This window comes from Diabrotica undecimpunctata, chromosome 3 (genome assembly GCF_040954645.1).
Source record: "Diabrotica undecimpunctata isolate CICGRU chromosome 3, icDiaUnde3, whole genome shotgun sequence".
NCBI lineage: Eukaryota > Metazoa > Arthropoda > Insecta > Coleoptera > Chrysomelidae > Diabrotica > Diabrotica undecimpunctata.
The window spans coordinates 140,164,669-140,186,102 of record NC_092805.1 but is presented as its reverse complement, the minus strand read 5'-3'; the positions used below and the strand labels follow the sequence as shown (position 1 = coordinate 140,186,102).

The 21,434-nt window shown below is 32.1% G+C and overlaps 1 non-coding gene across 1 annotated transcript; it reads left to right on the top strand.

Annotated features, from left to right (window-relative positions):
• Window positions 1–20,052: 20,052 nt before the first annotated feature.
• Window positions 20,053–20,155, top strand: LOC140437944 (U6 spliceosomal RNA). Its single transcript, XR_011950425.1, has one exon. It is a non-coding gene; the product is annotated as a U6 spliceosomal RNA (small nuclear RNA).
• The last annotated feature ends 1,279 nt before the right edge of the window (window positions 20,156–21,434 follow it).

Below are 21,434 nucleotides of genomic sequence, written 5' to 3'. Positions count from 1 at the left end.
CTCTGATATGGGTACCATCCCATGTTGGTATTAGTGGTAACGAAAAAGCTGATTGCCTTGCTTAAAAAGCCGCATCATCCACGGACACCATTATGAATATACAAATTTGCAACGATCTCAAAGCTAGACTGAAGAAACTGAATCTATCCACCTGACAGATTCACTGGAATAATGTTACTGCAGCGCTGCATGAAATTAAACCCTCAGTGAACCTTCTTACCTATCCCAGTTTATCTCGAAAAAATATGGCAATCATACGGAGATTGCGTATAGGACATACCCGTTTAACTCATAGCTACTTGATGACATCATCTCCACAACCAAAATGTCAGCACTGCAATACGACTCTCCGAATCAGGCATATACTTATCGAATGCCCTTTTTATGCCAAAATACGCCAACAACTGGATATCAGTATTAACTTCAAAGAGGTGCTAAACAGCACAGACCAAATCAACAAGGTTATCAAATTCCTCGAGAAAAGTCAACTGCTCAACAAAATATAAATGTTATATTATTATAAGTTTTTATTATTTTCTCTTTATGTTAAATGTTAACTATATTATTTTGTAATTTTGTAATTTATATGATATTACCATGTAAATCGTAACTCGTGCTAATGACCATAGATGTCACATGCACGTTTATTTTAAAAAACTAAATTTTCATTGTTTAATTCATAGTTTAAGACAAAACGGATTCACACTTGAGAGACTGAGTTAGGCGAAGCATAGACGATAAGCTCCCATAGTTGATTGAGGTATCATTTTATAATAGTATTTCAGTTCTCTTTGGTAATCGTATCGTTACAATATAATTAATCTATAAAAAATGTATTTGCTCTACAAATAAAAGTATTATTTCTATTATTTTAATTAGTTGATTCTTATACTATTTTCTCATACATAAATTTTTTCTTTTACCATTTTCATTTTATTGCAGCTATGTTGATGGCGTATTAATTATCAGAGGACAAGGTAACTTAATGATTACTATACAGGTTTGAAAAAACTGCAAAAGTATGTAATATGATTGATTGATGACAGATGATCTACAAATGAGCAAATATGCATAAAAAAGTTAAGAAAATATGTGCAAGCACATAAATATATGCAAGCATTCTTACCAAAATATACAAAAAATATATCAAGATAATGCTAAAATTGTTTGACTTAAATTAAACAAATAAAAGAGTCCGCATAAACCTCATAGAAAAATGCTCTTGATGAAATCTACTTAAACGTTGCCATATTGTAGTATTTGGCGTGTGGAACAAGAATTTTCATTGGCACAAGCCCCAGAAACCAAAACTTGAGGGCGTTTTTATTTAGTGCAAGAATTTAATGGCATTATTTTTAATAAATATTTTATATTTAATTTAAGACCAGTTTTTATTTGATCTCATTCTATATTTACTGTAATAAGAGTAAAACAGAACAAGAGTAAAAGAGTATAAAAGTGTAAAAAGAGAACAAGAACAGATAAATTGCGCGACATTAAATAGATCTACAGTGATGTATGACAGCGAAACATAGATCATGACCCAGCAGGAACAAGAGAAAGAAGAGATCTGGGAAGATAAGGTGCTCAGAAAAATTTTCGGAGGGATAAAGAGAGCAGAAAATATTTGATGAACACAAATAAAAAATAAAATAATAAAGATGTACAGAAAATCAATAATTATGACAAAAATACAAACCAAAAGAGCTATATTGCTTTATCACATGATACGAATGCCAGAGAAACAAAATGTTAAAACAATACTGAAGGAGGACGAAATGAGAAAAAAAAGTAGAGGACGAACAAACAAGAAATGATTGGAAGCAGTAAAACAAGTCTTGTCAGAAATAGGTGTGAGAGATTAGAGAGAAAAAGCAAGGGACCGAAAAAAATGGAAAAAAATAATAATAGGTTTTTGGGGCCATCTAAAAACGCCTTACTAATTGCCAAAGATGTCTTAGTTTAAAATTAAATAAAAAAATTACTAAAATATTTATATTTGCTCCTAACGCCACCTGTTAACATATAACCAAGCATATGTTGTCTACTTATGTCAAACCTGTTAAATTCAGACCAAATATTAATAATAAAATATAAATAAATATCATTTAATAGTAAATTTAATTATTATATAAACTAAATATTATGTTTAAAAAAATTATTGTATTGTATTGTATTATTTATTATAAAACAGATGATTCAATTTTGTTATATTGGGATATATTGGGGCATTTATGACTTTAATTAAATTTTGACCATCGTAACGAATCGAATATTTTAGTGACAGATATTCTTTTAATTTTTTACTTCTTAATTAATGTTTATGTTTTGTTAGTTATTTCTCATGGAGTTGTTAATTTAAACCTGATTAGAGTAAATAAATAATAACTAGAAACAAATTGATCGAGAGTAGTGAATCGACGTCAAAAACCGCTATTCTATGACGCTACTCGACACGACGCCAAAAGAAAAAAAAAGGAATACAACGCCAGGATAGCAGCTTCGCTTTAAACATGTTATGTCATAATCTTCTTCTTCTTCTTCTAATGGCGCTACAACCCTGCTTAACAATGTTCTGCCATTCTGCGCTGTCTGATACTTTCCTACGCCACTGCCTGATGTTTATGGTTTATGGTCATGTCATAATACGGTATATAAATAAAACTAATTCAAATTAAATAAACATGAATAAAAAGTTAAACCTTTTGTCTCGGTAGTTTGTAAATCCGAAATGTTTAAAATAACGATGTCCGTGTTTCTCTTGTTGTTATTGAAAATATAAATTTTAATTGGGATCCAAGCTTTAAAGCCAATAGAATCATAATTATTTCTATGTATTTCAAGGTTGTCATAGTTACTATACGTAATGCAAACAAGTGTTTCCCGGTTTGATAGATTAATATTTGTTATTGAATTAAAATACGCTCCGAAATGTTTGCTAATTAGATGTCATGAAAAATAAACTAATTTATAGTTATATAAAAAAAATATTAGCATATATTTCCATCGATCAAAAGAAACTAAAAAATAAATGACATGCAATTAACATCATAGGCAGCCTAGCAAATCAGACTCTTCCGAAACACGTAATAATTCCGATTTTAAAAATTTAGGAGTAATTTTAAGAGTAACGGGTTATAATTAAAAGTTCCATTATATTAAAAGAAAAGGAATTAACTAACTAAAGTTTTTGGTTTTGGTGTAAATTTTTATTTACAAAAAATTGAAATTTTTTAATATAATCAGTTATTTGTTTTAGGACTAAAATTTTGGAGTTTGTGCAATAGGAGTACACAGGAGCTATCACAAAAGGTAATAATTATTACATTAATTATTAATTGTTCAGTTTAAAATATTAACAGTTAATTGAAAAGGTGATTTATTTAACCTTATAATGTATGTTGGGTCAATGGTAACCCATGAGTAAAAAGCATGCACGATTTTACATATCCAAAATATATTATTTTGTTATAAGTTTATTGTATTAACCGCTATGGCGGGTGCGCTATCGATCCTGTGCGCCGCTTTTTTAATTATTTCAAGATATCAAAACGTATTATTAGAATACCATAAAAAAATAATTAGAATTATAATCAAACAATAACATAACCTTAAAACATAAACATTGAGAGTAAATATCTTAATACTTTGATATTCTTACGAACAAGAAATAATATCAATCGCACCGAATGAATGTTCATAACCAAAAGTCTTTACTGATACAATTAAAAAACCAATAGTTTCAACATCTTATGGGGCAAATACACACAAACTACAATGTTTGGAAAGGTTTTCTAAACCCCGCCCATTGTGACATCAGACTAAGACAGTCCATATTGATTGAATATGACGAATAGAAATTTAAGTAAAAATTCACAACTCGCCATATATATTATTAAGCAATCGGAGCAGACACTTTTTACTTATCATTTGTTATTCTCTATAGGGACGTACATACGAGGTAGAAATATATGTCTCATCCTGTGGATGTTATATTTAGCCAGTAGCTGCTTCATTTTAACAATTTTTATTCATTCGATTTTAAGTAAAGTTTTAGTTTAGTTTAAGTTTTTTTTTTTTCTTGGCAATCGGGCTAAGTGCCCATCCAGCCAGCAGCAAATGTGTAATAACGTTCACGCAAATTAACCTATTCTAACTAAACTAAATACACTACAATTCTGGAAATTAAAAGAAGACTACGATGGGAGAGGAACTAGGATTACTTTTCGCACCTAGGGGTCATTCAAGGTGACTCACAGACAGAAAGTGTAGACCACGGAAAATATAGGTAAAAAGGTAAAGTATTTGGCCATTCAACAGAGGTAACGAGCTTAACACATACACTAAAGTTTTAAGTTACACATTTTAATAAACTTAAGAATAATTTTATATACCTTGTACATATTTAATGATATCAAATAAAGTAGATTGAAAGGGGGGTATAACTTTTGCAATTATAAACTATTAATAAGTTCTTGTCTTTGTATTTCAAATTTACTACGAGCATAAAAAATGTGATCTAAGTCGCAAACCACATTGCAAGTTTCACAAAGTTCGGTGTTGAATACACTGATTTTATATAAGTGTTGACGGAAGCTGGCATGTCCGAATTTTAGCCTACAAATCGTCATAATATCATTTCTTGTAAAATCAAATTCTTGGTGCCACAAATCTGTAGGAATACTTGGAAAATAATAGTGTTTATTGTGTGAGGTTATTAGAGCAATAGTTTTTCCAATGCAATTCCTATTTTGCCTTAAAATTACTCTTAGATATCATTAAATATTCTTGACCACCTAAATTGTTCCCATTTTGTCTTAAAATTACTCTTAGATATCATTAAATATTCTTGACCACCTAAATTGTTGTTGATATGCTTTCCAGTTGTATCAATTTTATTGATATGTTTGATCGTACACACAATCTCTGGTTCCTTCTTCATTTTTTCTAGAACTTCCTTGTTCGTGATTCTTGCTGTCCATGATATTCTCAGCATTCTTCTATAAAGCCACATCTCAAATGCTTCAAGTTTTTTACTAGTGGTGTATGTAAGCGTCCATGCCTCCGCCCCGTACAACAACACAGAGAAAACATAGCATTAGTCAGCCTATGTTTGTAATTTTAAGCTTAAGTTGGTGTCTCTTAGCTTTTAGATGGTGCTTTTTGGTGATTGATTCTTAACTAACTTAGCTAAAATTCTATCTTGTTCAGCAGCTAGTCTACTTTTTAGTCTACTTCATGTAACTAATAAACCAACTGTCTTTGAGCTTTACATTTTTTTCTAAGATTGTTCATGTCATTTATTGTATTTACCGTATTAATGTCACTAATTTCTAAATTAGTTGAAGTTTTATGAGCTCCAAATACTTCTTATACTATTCTGACTAGATGTAAATGACAAATTTGAATATCGTTGCTCTCTATCCAAATTTTAATTATAGTAATTCAACCAAAAAATAACTATAAACCGATTGTCTGAATTGCTTTATGTGTTATTACTGAAGTATAATAATTTATCTGTCAAACGCAATGAACAGCAACAGATTAGTTTTTCCCTTTGTGTTTACCAATTTCCACACAAAATGAAACATATTGTGGTTCAAAGTTTGGCATACGTTCATTAATTGTATAAAATCGTCGCAGAACAATTTTCTACATTTTCATTTCGAATTGTGCTATAGAATAAAGTTTTAATAAACAAATTATATTTTGGGTACACACAATATTACAATATTGTCTGGTGGATAGCTGAACTATAGAAATGTAAGTAAATATCATTTTACTCCACAATTTAAACAATATATTCAACATATGTATCCTACGTTAATAATAAATTTTCAGTACGGCTACAAGGATTAAATTCAAATTTATTATTATAAGCTTTAGCGTTTTTTCTTCCCACGATATCTTCACGATCTGTGTCTGCCTTGAGTAGGATATCACCATGTTAACAACATCATGAACCTTTTTTATAGTAAATTTTTTCATGAATAATATATCGTAGGTATTTAAGTACATGAGAGTTGATATTCAGGTACTCTGATGGGTACCGGTACGACGATCTGTTAATATAATATTTTTATTTATACTATATTTTAAAAGTCTAATGCAGAATTACCAAAGGAGTGTAATTGATAGTTAAAATACCCAAAGAAGAAGACTTAAGTACATGCAATAATTGGCGTGCAATGACACTATTAAGTGCCTCATCTAAACTGTTGACCAAAATCATATCGGAAAGATTGAAGCCGAAACTAGATGAAAAAAATAAGAAGTAACCAAGCAGACTTTCGTGCCAAACGCTCACCATTGATCCCATATGCACCCTTACAATTATTTTGGATTAAACAAATACATAGAGTTTACTGAATTTGAAAATCCTTTGATCATGTAAATATAGTACCGATGTGGAGAAGATTAGGTATCCAAGGGATACCACTAAAATCATAAACTTTATTAAACTCTTCCATAAGCGATATGCTACGTGTTCTCCGTATTATGTTTGTGGGTTGGAGGTTTGGACATTAAAGAAAGATGTTTCGGACAGATTAGAAGCCTTTGAGTAATGGGCCTACAGAAGGATATTAAGAATAAGTTGGGTGGATAGAGTCACGAATGATAGATGTGTTAAGAAGAATGGAAAAAGATAAAGAGGTTTTAAATACAATTAAAGTCAGAAAACTGCAATATCTGGGACATGTCATGAGGGGCGAGCGTTATAACTTGTTGCAATTAATAAAGCAAGAAAGAATACAGGGTAGAAGGAGTCGCGGAAGAAGACGCATCTCCTGGTTAAACAATTTAAGAGCTTGGTTTAACTGCACTTCTGCTGACCTCTTTAGAGCACGGTATCAAAAGTGTGAATTGCCATGATCGTTGCCAACCTTCTTAAAAAAGATGGCACATGAAGAAGAAGAAGATAAGGGATATTTTTTTTATCCTTTATCAAATTAACTGGCTTGCTAACCTGAGAGCATGGTATAGAAAGACCTCAACACAGCTATTTCGTATAGCAACCAACAAAGTCATCATAGCCAGGACGATCGCCAACATTCGGAACGGACAGGCACCCTAAGAAGAAGATCAAATTAACAATGCACCTAATCCTAAGACTAACCAGAATTTTAAATTTAACGTAATCTGCTACTTTACTGTCCTAGGTATTCTCAATGGTTCAATTTAGAATCTTATAGTTATTGTTGTACATTTCAGTGTTGTTAGGATTCACTTCCCGAATATAAACTGACATTTATATATTTATCACTGTCACACGAGTTCAAAAGGTTTGGTACGTTTAATCCTGCGGACTAGGTCTCGATTATCTAACAGTTCTAACACATCTCTGTTTGTATGGTTGTGAAGTCAGTTTTCGTAGCCTTGGCAATCTTCTTTATTTATTCTTTAATTGTTGCTCTATAAAGTTCCTGATGTAGGTCCTTGTAGCTAATATACCACAGAGCATTGACTATATTTCTTAGTATTCGGTTTTGGACTCTGATGGCAACATAGTTACTCTCACTAGTACAGCCCCATAACTGTAAACCATAGGACCACACTGTTAAAATTCAGTTTTCTTTCTCATATCTTCCTGCCCCTTTAGTTTGCTATCCAAATGTAGCCCTAAGTATTTAACTGTTTGCTTATTCAGTCTAACTGTGTGATTAGTTATTTTTTTGTAAGTAAAATCGATATGGGCAGATTTCCTGTCATTAATTTTAATGCCCCATTTATTATTCCAAGTGTTTATTTTATTCACTGCATTTTAGATAAGTCTAGTTGATTCTTCCAATATAATACCGACTGCTAATATTACAGCAGTCTCATCTGCAAATGTGGCCAGTTTAATATTGTCTTTAACAGGAATGGCCCAGGTATATAATAAATATACTGTGGGTCCCAAAACTTGTTTGATATTGTGGAAGAAGACCTACATAGTCTAAGGGTCTGAAAAAGGAAGGAAGTTGCCAGGAATCGACAGGAGTGGCGATTTCTTTGTGAGCAAGCCAAGGTCCACTCCACAACGGATTGTCGAGCTACTTATGATAATGATGATGATGATGGATTCCAGAATACTACCCTAAGGAATTTCTACTTTGATTGGTCACAGTTCAGAATAAACTCTAAAAGTTCTGGCTTCCAAATATAACTATATTAAATGGACATATCGGATGGAAAGATATTTTTTTAGTTTTAGTAACAAGCCCCTGTGCCATACTTTTATTGCTATTCTGTTCTAAAAACCTCTTTAAAATATTTATTATATTGTAAAGAGATTTTTAGAACAGTATTTGGTCTACTGCTGAGTGTTTATTGCGGAATCCAAATGGGTGGGAAGAAATAGTTTATTTGTGGTCGAGTATATGTTGTATTTTTAATCTTCTCGAATAATTTGGAAATATTTAGTAGGAACGATATTGGTCTGTATGATTGTACTTTTTTTATTGGTTTCCCTATTTTGGAAATCATGATTAGTTCAGATATTTTCCACGTTATTGGTACATATTGTAACCTGAATACTGCATTTTTAAGGTTTGTAAGTTTAACGATGGCCTTTCTAGGCAGTTGTTGTAGTGATTCATCTGTTAATAAGTCAAATTTCGGAGCCTTCTTGGGATTAATATTGTTTTTAATTAATTTACTAACTTACGGGCGGTAAACTTTATTATTTCTTGATTTGTATGATTAACATCGTATTCAGTACTCTCATTATCATCGTTTTGTGCTTGATCATTATCATTTTGTGATTTTGGAATACTTTCTCTAATAATGAATCGAACAAATTTACTTTTTTTTCGGCATGTTCCATCTTTTTTTCTAATCTGCGTAATCTGTTGCGTTGGTCTATTTATTCTTTTTGTGCACTTTCATAAAGAGTATTCAGTGGTTTGGTGATCGGTCAGATAGTATTTCGCCCAGTCTGGTTAAAAAAAAGGTCGAAAAATGTTTTGCAGATATCTGAAGCTTTTAAGAGGTATATGGTGGTTACTAGATGACGAATAGATGAAAAAGTACTCGTATTTTTACCTTGCGTTTTTTTTAAACAATAATTTATGGTCACAATTTTTTGTCTAAAAGTTTTTTCCCTTATATTTTAAATAAACAATATTTATATCATTGTTTTATATCAAGAATATCTTAATTTTCCCTGTTTTTTTCAACTAAAATTAATAAATATTTACGGAGATATTTGCAAAAAAGCAGTTTTTTTTTTGCACTAATTTATAAATTTTATTAATTTCTTTATCAACAAAATAAAATGTTATTAATATATTTGAACATCGCGGAGTTACCGTCTTTTAAATTTGTGTGAAATTTCTCCCCGATCGATCAAATAGTTTAAAAGTTATTTAATTTATTTATCCCTGAGGCTAATTATTTAAACTATTGAACTTGCCCTATGAATGATGTTAGACACATTTAGCAAATTTTATAGGATTTTTTTCTTATACTATCTCTAAAGTTAAATGCATATTGCGTTTTCATCGAAATTAGTTACAAAATAAACGTTTGAAAAGGGGGTATGTTTTTTACTTATAAACAATTGTAATAACTTTTATATTTTTCAAGCTACAGACTTGTACGTACTATCGGATAGCTGGTAAAAAACTCATATTAAGAAAGAACCTTCCATGACCAATAAGAACGAAGTTAGGCACCATTTTTAAAAAAATCGTATCTCCATTGTTTATAAACATTAAAAAGTAAAATTTGCACAAATTTTAAATGAAAATCCAAACTTTATATTAAAACTTATAGCTATAAAATTCATCCAATTTGTCGAAACTTACAGACCTTCGAAACGAAGGTATTTTCGAAAGATCGGAAGGAAATGGATTGACCATACTTTAAAGAAAGATGAGAGCAGCATAACTAGACAAGCACTTGAGTTCCAACCAGAGGGAAAAAGAAAGAGAGCAAAACCAGACAACTGCTGGAAAAGAAGAACAACGAAAAAATACGAACAAATTGGACTAAGATGGGGTAAAATTAAAAACAGAGCAAGAAATATAAGTTGAACTGACCAGGCCAATCAGCAATCTTACACTTTTGACAAAGAAATGCGTAAGCGCCCAATAATTTACAAGGAGAGATGAAATTAGAGAAATAAATCTTAAAACTAACATATGTATATATTATGTATATATATATATATATATATATATATATATATATATATATATATATATATATATAGAAAAGAAATTTAATCTTTGCAGATTAGTTAAATAGTAAACTCTTAAATATTGGGGAAATCTGCAAAAATAGCAGATTTTGCAGATTTCCCCAATATTTAAGAGTTTACTATATATATATATATATATATATATATATATATATATATATATATATATATATATATATATATATATATAATATATACTAAGTTCATATTTAAAAATGTGATGCTAAAGAGCACAGTCTCTAGTTAAAAATCTATCTTCGTATATTTTATGCCAAAGACCAACGAAAATTTAATAAATTTTTAATTATTATCGAAAACCGACAACAGCTGGCACCTTGTATACCTATAACTAGCTTAGTTTCAACGTGTCGCGTAAAATTTTGACATTACCTACTCCTGCGTTGGCGTTTTATCCATGTCGCCCCAGGCATAAAATAATATTATTACTTCAAACCACACCAACGAATTGTCAATTCCGGTGAACTCGTAATCCCCAGTGAAAAGCTTCTAACAAAAACTAAAAATTTAATTTTTTCAATTCTAGTTTAGTTTTATAAGTATAGTAAATATACACGTAAAATAAAACTTATCAATTTAAGTATACAAAATATTTCCTTTAATAATTTAAAATTGGAGCCAATGGTTTTAGGAGATCGATTTATTAAGTAGTCTTGTTAAATTTAGCTATGCAGTGTCTGCTGGAAAATAACGAACATGAAATGCTGAAAATATGAAAAAAAAAAATCCTAAAGCTCTTTTTTGTTTGTCAGTTGACTTTGTATCTTAACTAAAAGTAATATAAAATAACGTCACAAATTTTCTAAATCAAATAATTTCTACAAATGTATAAAATAAATTTTTTGACATCCAAAAAAAGTAGAAAAACTTTACTCTCAACTTGCCAACAGCAGGGACATATTTGTAGTGAAAAAATTACGGAAAAATCACAATATTTCTTATCTCGATGTAGAGTTATAGAAATAATTTTATTCGAATATAATATACTGCGCGGCTTAAGTTAGGGTATTGCCAATATAATACTAATTGTACTGTATTCTGTGTCAATTATTTGTAAGGAAACAATTAAAAGTTGTTATAGTTTTTAAAAAGTGTTGAAAAATCAGCTTTACAGCCATTTAAAAATGACCATTATTCTCTCAAACGGGAGAATCAAATCTTCTTCTTCAAGTGCCATCTCCGCGGCGGAGGTCGGCAATCATCATAGCTATTCGAACTTTTGAGACGGATGCTCTGAAAAGTTCATTTGATGTACATCCATACCACTCTCTCAGGTTGCGCAGCCATGACATTCTACGCCTCCCTATGCTTCTCTTTCCTTGGATCTTTCCCTGCATGATCAGTTGGAGCAAAGTGTATTTCTCTCCACGTGTAATATGTCCGAGATATTCCAATGTTTTTGTTTTTATTGAATTTAAAATTTTCATTTCTTTGTTCATCCTTCTCAGAACCTCTTTGTTTGTGACGTGTTCTGTCCATGATATTTTCAGAATTCTTCTATACACCCACAGCTCAAATGATTCCAGTTTTTTCATTGATGTAGCATTCAAGGTCCAAGATTCCATTCCATAAAATAAGGTCGAAAAAACATAGCACCTCGCCAACCTAACTCTTAGTTTCTATTCTTATTTTTATCTCCTGATTGTAATCATTTGTGGAGTTAATCATTGTTCCCAGGTATGCATATTTGTCCACTTGTTCGACGTTGGTTTCGTTTATTAGAAGACTCTCGTTATTTCTTTGAGTTTTCGATATTCTCATAAATTTCTTCTTCTTGACATTCATTGTTAGACCATACTCTTTTCCATACTCTGCTATTCTGGTCACCAGTCTCTGAAGATCTTCAATGTTTTCGGCTAAAATCACAGTGTCGTCCGCATATCTAATGTTGTTAATGGGAACTCCATTTACCTTTATTCCAGCTGCTTCACCCTCAAGAGCTTTTTTCAGGACCTCTTCGGAGTAGGCGTTGAAAAGAATTGGCGACAATACGCATCCCTGTCTTACTCCACATCTAATTTCAATTTCTTCTGACAGCTGTTCGTTAACACGTACTTTTGCTCGCTGTTTATAGTATAAATTTGATATGATCCTGAGGTCGTTGTAGTCAATCTTCTTTGATTTCAGGACAGTCATTAAATGTTCATGTCGTACTTTATCGAATGCTTTATTATAGTCAATAAAACATGCGTATATATCTTGATTGACGTCCAGGCATCTTTGTATTAGTATATTAAGTGAAAAAAGAGCTTCACGTGTTCCTAGGCCTTTGAGGAAACCAAATTGTGTATTATTAACGTCTATGTCCAGTTTGTGATATATTCGGTTATGGATGACTTTTAGTAGTAACTTTAGCGTATGAGACATTAAGCTAATGGTGCGGTAATCGCTGCATTCTCTTGCGTTTTTCTTTTTTGGGAGACAAATAAAAATAGATGTCAACCACTCTTTGGGTAATACGCCTGAACTATAAATTTGGTTCAAAAGAATCAAATATAATTGTTAAAAAACTACTTGAGCGATTATGCTCATCTTGCGCAACTGTAGTAACTATATAAAAAGTCATATTATAAAATGTTATTGAAATGCTTTTATTGTTTAGTTTAATTATTATACATAATTGAAATATATGTTTACTTTCGGGTTTGTTTATAAACATTTTTTAATTTAGAAAATCTCATTTTAAAGAGAAAGTATTTTTAAGAAAGTCGTCTGATAATATTGAAATTAATGAAAAAAGTAGCATTTTTTAACTTAAGCCTCCGGCGGTGGCACAAAAAAAATTCCATGGTAAGTCGCGTGGCGACTTCTCCACCGCATTAGATAGTTTCGATTTTTAGATCTTTAAACAAGACATTTCTTTTCTTCAGTTTTATTGAGTATTTACAAAAAAATAAGTTTTTGGTTTTTATATTTAATTTATTACCATTAAAAACAAGTTACCTATGATAACAAATAAAACATACTCGCTATTCTCCATTTTCGCTCCATATCGCTATTTTCCATTTACTCATTATAATCACAATGGATACATTTAAGAGAGATGTGGCCATGTTTCTTACATACATTATTTTTACACTGCTGACAAATTGCTTTTGTGCGATTTTTGTGTTTACCGCAAATGTAACAAATTCCAGGATTGACAATGTCTTGAACGGTTATTATCTCTATATTTTTCCAAATAAACATAAATTTCTTTAGGGAGATTTTTTAGTGTTGCTCTCAATTTTAAGTGGTCATTTATAAGTTCATATGCTAGATCTTTAAGAAATACTCTTCGTCGTTTGTTAATGTCAAGGTTATTAAATTTAAAAATAACACAAGAATTTATTGCTGCTATATCTAAATGTAGTAAATAAAGAATGGACCAACAACCAGGAGATTAGAGCACGCATCGGAAAAGCTAGATCCCCCTTCAATCGGATGGGGGCCTTCTTCAAGAGTCACAAGCTCTCTCTTGATACAAAAGTAAGAATGCTGCGATGCTACGTCTTCTCTGTCCTTTTTTATGGTGTTGAATCGTGGACCTTGAACGAAGATATGTGCAAAAAACTCGACTCATTTGAGATGTGGCTATATCGGAGAATGCTTAAGATCCCGTGGACTGACCGAGTCACAAATGAGGAGGTCCTCAGAACAATTAATAAGAATCGAGAAGTACTCATCATCATCATCCAGCCCCATTTGTTCACATCCGATGTTGGATATAGGCCTCCTCCAAACGTCTCCAGTTCTCTCTATCTTTAGCTGCTGCAATCCAGTTTGTTTCTATTCTCCTTAGGTCGTCGGTCTATCGGGTGGGTGGTCTGCCTCGACTTCGCTTGTCGGCTCTTGGTCTCCACTCCAATAATCTCTTTGTCCATCTTCCGTCTTCCATTCTAGCAACATGTCCGGGAGAGATCAAAGACATGATCCAAGAACTGAATGACATACTACAAGAAACTGGGCTGGAGATAAATTTCGAGAAAACCAAAATGATGACCAATATGGTTCCCAGCGAAGAGATACAGATCAATAACAACAAGGTAGAATTAATCGATAAATACACATACTTGGGTCATGAAATTAGAATAACCAGAGACAACCAAACCTGCGAGCTAAATAGACGAATCACGTTGGGATGGGCGGCATATGGAAGGATGAGAGACATTTTTAAAACAAATACCCCAATTCACCTTACAATGAAGGCATTTAACCAATGCATCTTACCAGTCTTGATCTACGGAGCAGAGATCCTAACTTTAACGAAAGCTACTGCCGAAAAACTAAGGGTAACACAAAGGCGAATGGAGAGATCAATGCTGGGTCTGACCTTGAAAGATCGCGTGAGAAATGAGGAGATACGCCGACAAACTGGCGTAGACGATATTATGCGAATCAATACTGCGAATCAATAAACAAAAGTGGAGGTGGGCTGGATATGTTGCTAGACATGTTGCAAGAAGTACTGACCACCATCAAATCTCGAAAGTTACAGTTCTTCGGACATATTATGCGAAATAAATTCAGATATACTCTCCTTCAAGCCATCCTGCAAGAAAAAATATTTGGAAAACCAGGTCCAGGTAGAAGAAGAACATCTTGGTTAAAGAACCTCCGAATCTGGTTAAATACAACATCTGTGCATATTTTCCGCGCTGCTGCAGATAAGATAAAGATTACCATGACGATCGCCAACATTCGTAACGGATAGGCACATCAAGAAAAAGAATATCTAGATGTCTATAAAATAATGAAAGAGGACGACAGTATCTACCCCTCCTTTTGTAGAATTATAATCCAAATGTATAGCGGGTTTTTTTGGTTTCTTTATCCACATGATTTTCATCATGCGTTGTGGAAAGAAATAGTACAACCTTGTTTTTTTTCGAACCGTTGAAACTAGATACTTGTCATAATGGAAACCAAATAGACTTGTTTAAAGATTTTTGGATTTAGTTTCTAAAAATTCTCGCGGTATCTCCTTCTTATTTTTTTAAAGTTTCCAAAAATGTGAGTTCTTTTTCTAAAAGATATTCCGCTTACGAGAAGCTACTATAATAACTGTCAGTTGTCACAGTTCTATTAGGTTTTTCAATTGGTATAACCAATCTTTTTACAACATCAATGGCTTTATTTTATTGTAAATATGGCCCCGGAACTTCTTTTCCGCAATATATTTCAAAGTTGTAATTATAAAAAGTTTTTGCATCGCATAGTGCGTAAATTTTAATTTCGTTCTGAGCTGGCTTGCTCGGAATATACTGAACGAATCTGCATCTTTCCCTAAAGGCGTGTAGCATTTCATCAATTGTAACAAATTCACTTAAGTTTGAATGAGAGTTACAATTCGTGACAAATTGTTCAAGAAATTCTCGTGGCCAGTTTATCAGTTTTTTTCGCTCGTCTCTAGTACGTAAATCATTAAATCTTATTGCTCAAAGTAAAAATAAAAATCGGTTGTAGCTAAAAAGAGCTCGCAATAGATTCATTCCCGTTTCGTCTGTCTCCCAGAGATCGGCACAGTTTGTGTGTGTTCCTTTCTTAACACCAATAAGAAGTAAAGAGAGCTTTTATTTCAGATTTTGATACTTTTCTACAGTCCCTGTCTCTTGAATATTTGTACATTTTTAATTCAATACATTTGTTTGTATTAGATACAATGTTTTCTACCATTTTATCAGTGATGAATAAGCCTAATGCTTCCACACTGTTTGAAGCGTTTCTAGCCAACAATTTTGGCCCGAGTAATATTTTTTGACTTTGTCTTACCTGAAGTAAGAGATTTGCTTATAAAAACATTTTCATCATCTCGTTCAATAAAAAATCTGTAATCTCCAGGAAGGTCTTGAAGTCTCCAGGAAGATATGCATTCTTTATGATCATCTTCATTAGCAGATTGCTCGGACTCACTATCATGATCTTCTCTCAATATACATTTTAATTCTCTTGCTATATACTCATCATCGTCAGTGTTTATTTCACTTTCACCATGCTTTTCTTGTTCGTTTAGCCTTTCTTCTTGTAACTCTCGTGAAATTCTTGCTGCTTCCCTTTCCGACTTGTTAGGTTTTAGACTCATTCGATTCCTAGAACCAAAAATCGTTTAGAATATTTTATAAATTGTAAAAAATAAAACACTTACATTATCTCGCGTAGCGGCAACTGCACCGCAAACGTAACACACCCACAAAAAACGTAATATCAACGGACTTGATGCGATTTAAAATCTGATTGCAGTCCACTAGCTGCTAGTGCACACTAAAAGGAAGGAATATCTACCACTAGAGAGTTGGACATTCAGCGCTTCTTGTGTTATACAGTTTAAAACAAATTGTGCGGTGTTTTTGCCGCCAGCGACCGCCAGAGGGTTAAATGTCATGACGCAATAAAAGATTTGATAACCACGAGATGATACGCCTTTTTTATTGACTTCCCCCACAATGTTTAGTGATTAGGTTAAAATAAACAATTATTATGACAGTATTATCCATATAATAAAGTGGAAAGATGGAATTAATAGTACAGAATTAAGAAAGAATCAGGAACATGGTAAATTTTGTACAATGGGAATTTACTCTATAAAATATTGCTGTTACCATAACTCCTAAATAAAAATCAAACAAAAATGTCATTTATGTAGATATGCTAAAAAAATTTAAATTTTTATTCTTATAGTTGTAAGTATTGAAATATTCACTTTGTTTACATATAATAATTAATTATTCTAATAAATTTCCAGTTTTCTCCTGAAGAAGTCACAAAATCGTGACGACATATTGAGACAGAACAAAATAGAGTTTTATTTCCTACAGACCGATTGCTGATACTATAAATCAATATGTAAAACGGTACGGTCGAAAAATAATTTGAAATATATATCTATCTATATATATATATATATATATATATATATATATATATATATATATATATATATATATATATATACATATATAACAAAAACTATGCAAAATAAGAAACAGAAAGGCTTTAAGAGACGATATTTTAGATCTCTTTTCAATTATAAATTGTCCAATTTCGACCTCTAAACTTTATAACAAAGAAACGATTTGACAGGCAGGGCACAATGTCATCAGATGACGTCACGTATTTCACAGCCACTTTCCAGCAGTTATTTTCGAGCATATATCATCCTCTCACGTTTTCTACATTTGTGACGTGAAAAATGGAGAACAACGAATGTGTATAACCCTCAAGTAGGTATAGTTGGTAAAAACAACAAGAATTTTCACGTCTAAATGATAAAATATCTGAATGGGTGAATTATTGTAAGGAACGATACAAATTACAAGAGCCTGGTATGAAAATTAAATATATAAAAAAGTGGATACAAAAAAAGATAAATGTTGTCTTAAAAAAAAAAAGATTTTAATGGTGTTTTCTGTACTAGAATAAAGTTATTAAATACACGTTAGGGAATTCTTCGCAGCTAAAAAAATATTATTCTCAGAAAATTAAGATCCAAATTGTTCGAGTTTTCTAATTCGTTAGTGAACTCTTAATTCATACCCATCTAAAAAAATATTAAAATAAAATAATGAAATTAAAAGTTTTCTCTATTGCCACAAAAATTAGTTGGTGGGAAAACCAACCAATATTTAATTAAAAACATTAAAAAATACTCAAAACGCTCTCGGTTTTCTTTAGGTCAAGAGTGCGTATGTATATCTCTTATTTGTAATAAAATTTCTATCTAATCTTCTTCTTCTTCTAATGGCGCTACAACACTTTGTGAGTTTTGGCCTGCTTGACAATGTTCTTCCATTCTGCCCTGTCGGATACTTTCCTTCACCACTTCCTGATGTTCATGGTTTTAAGATCCCTCTCTACATCGTCTATTCATCTTTTACGGGGCCTTCCTCTTGTTCTGTTTCCTTGGGACTTCCATCTCTGGACTACTTTTACAGCTCAATTATCTGGCATTCTTTCTAGGTGACCAAGCCAGTTTAGTCTTTATGACTTTACAAATCTGACAACATCTGCGCTCTGCATTAGTTCATCCAGCTCGTGTAACTGTAAATATTCTCAGTTGATTTTCATCAGTGGTTGAGAGGGTCCACGTTTCACATCCATATGTGACCACTGGTCTTATTAATGTTTTGAAGATTCTCTGCTTAGACTCACGATTCAGTAACTTACTTTTCATTAAGTCTTTGTATGCATAAAAGCACTTATTACCGCTAAGAATATGTGCTTGTATTTCTTGACTGATGTTGTTGTTGTCATTTATTATTAAGCCTAGGTAAGGAAAAGTGGAGGCATATTAGCAGGTATGGTTGTCTACCTTCAGATTCTCATGTTTGTTCGATTTTGTGCACTCCATATATTTTGTTTTACTGTCATTTATGTACAGACCAAACGTAGCAGCTTCTCGTTTCAGTTCCATAACTTTTTCGCTTAATACCAATTTGTTGCGGCTTATTATGACAACATCATCCGCATATGCGCATATTTGCAGTGATCTTGTATTATTACAGCCGTTTATATCCAGGTTTCTAACAACAGCTTCTAAAGTTAGATTAAAAAGTGTTGTTGATAAAGCATCACCTTGTCTAACTCCATTTTTAATATCAAAGGCCTGCGTCATATCTCCATCTATTCTCACCATAGCTTTGGAACCCTCCAGAGTCATTCGTATAAGTTTAACCAACTTATTGTGTATCCCTAACATAGATAGTTACTTTAACATCTTTTGTCAATCTACTCCATCAAACGCCTGTTTGAAATCGATATACAAGTTGTAAATAGGTATGTTATATTGAACACATTTTTCATGTATACCTCTTAACATATGTATTTGGTCTATAGTTGACCTCCTTGGTCTAAAGCCACATTGGTATTCACCAATAATCTCCTCCGAAAACGATTCCAGGCGGCTGTATATAATTCCTGATAATATTTTGTAGACGACATTTAAAACTGTTATGCCCCCATAATTTTTGCAGAGTCGTTTGTCTTCCCCTTTGTACATAGGAAGTATGATTCCTACTTTCCAATCTTCTGGGATGACTTCTAGTGTCCATATGCGGTCGATTAGTTTACGGATACGCCTCCATGGCACATGTCCACCATTCTTTATCAGTTCTGCAGTTATTCCATCTGTACCAGGTGCTTTGTTATTTTTTAGATGTTTTATGACGTTTATCGTTTCTTCCAATGTTGGTTGCTCAACTAGTTATTCTGCTGTGTGCTGAATTATTTCTTCATCTTCGTTTTGTTCTTTTTCTGGGTTTAGCAACTCTTGAAAATGCTCCTTCCACCTTTTCATTATTTCCTCTTTCTCGCTGATAATTGCCCCATTTTTGTCCTTGCAAACTGTTGATCTTGTCATGTATCCTTGGGTGCATTGCTTGGTTTCCTTGTAAAATTTTCTTGTCTCTTTTCTGTTATTATAATCTGTAATTTGTTGTATTTTTCTATTCAACATTTCTCTCTTTTTCCTTTTACATATTTTATTTACATCTTTTCTGAGTTCTTCATATGCCCTTCTATTCAATCTGGAATCCCTTTGTATACATTTCTGTCTAGCTATATTTTTGCTATTTATTACTTGTTGGCAATCTTGGTCAAACCATTCCTCGTTTCTTTTGCTTGAGGTTTCACCTAATGTTTCTTTTGCCATATTTGTAATTATATATAATTATAATTATAATATCTATCTAATATTTTTCGGAAAACTGTCTCATTACAAATATCCACTCAGTGATAGATTTTTGTGCTCTAAATTCTGCTCCATACGTTAGAACTGGGAGTACACACTAAATAAAGATTAAGTACATTGGAATATCTGATTTAAATACTTCTCTCAGTTTCCTGTAAGCTGCCTATGTTAGTCCTGTTTTCTTGTTGTTAACTCTGTTGTTTGTAACAAAAATTAAAACGATACAGAGCAGATAAGCATGTCCTCTGCGCAAGAATGAGACGTAAAATCGTGAAGCGTTCCACATTTTTATTACAAGAACATTGTGGAGTGCAGACGTGAAAACTTCTTTGTTTTTATTTTATCGTGTATTAGATCAGTTATCGATTATGGATACATATTATGGCTCAGCAAGTAAACATATTCTGAAAACAATAGATGTATTTTAAAATGCAGCATTGCTTTTTTATTTAAATTCCATGAAATCGACGCCTATTATTGCTATATATATGAAAGCTCTAGAAAATCTCTTAGACTATAGATGAGAATACCTCACCCAAAAGTTTGTTAATAATGTACGATATTGTAAATCTCCTCTTTACTTAAATATGAGCAAACTCAATAAAGAAGATTATACTATTCGATATTAAAGATTCAAGAACGTACATTTACTTGATGGGGCTCTTAGAAGTCTGTTACATTTTGATTATGACTTTAAATCACAGGATAATCTAAACATCGAACATTTGATTTGATTCGATTCGATTCCAATCATTTTGATTAGATTCAGATTGATTGTAGATTTGATTCCTTCTTCTTCTTCTTCTTCCTGTCTTGCTCGATTATCGTGCGCTGGCGCTATCAACTTGGCTATACTAATTTTTGTTGACGGCAGCTCAGAAAAAGGTGCAGAGGATCTGTTAAACCATTTCCTCAAGTTTGTAAGCCATGAGGTTTTTTGGCCTGGTCCTCCTTTTTCCTTATAATAAAATTCATTTGATATGATTCGATTTCATTTGATTTGATCCTAATCGATTGAATTCGATTTAAGTTGATTTGATTTAATTTAAATCGATGTATATCGGTCGGTTCTCAAGTGATTTGCTTCCAAAAAATGCAATGAACTATACTTCTAAATAATTGATGGATTTGACCGTTACTTGATGGAAATTCATTTTATGTAACAATAAAACACTGAAAACTTTGTTTTTAAAACTTCCACAAAATTTATTTTAAATCATTATCACTAACGCTCTTTCGGCCGATTGCCTTTCTCAAGTGATCTGTTTTTGGCATGGTTTTACACTTTATAGTCTCTAATGAAATAGGTTGAGGAGGGGAGAACTGTTTGTCTCAAGCTGGTCATTCAGAATTATATCTGTGTTTTTTAATTTGTTGATTTCCATAGATTCTAACAAAGATAGCTTAAGGCCTTTATTTTGAATGTGGAGAATTTTAAATTCGTCATTAAAAGAATGATTATAATCTAGAAGGTAAAGGGCGTATGTAGAATCTGTTTTTCTATTATTGAAAGCCCTTTTATGTTCTGCTATTTGTTTATTAAAATTTCTACCTGTTTGACCAATGTAA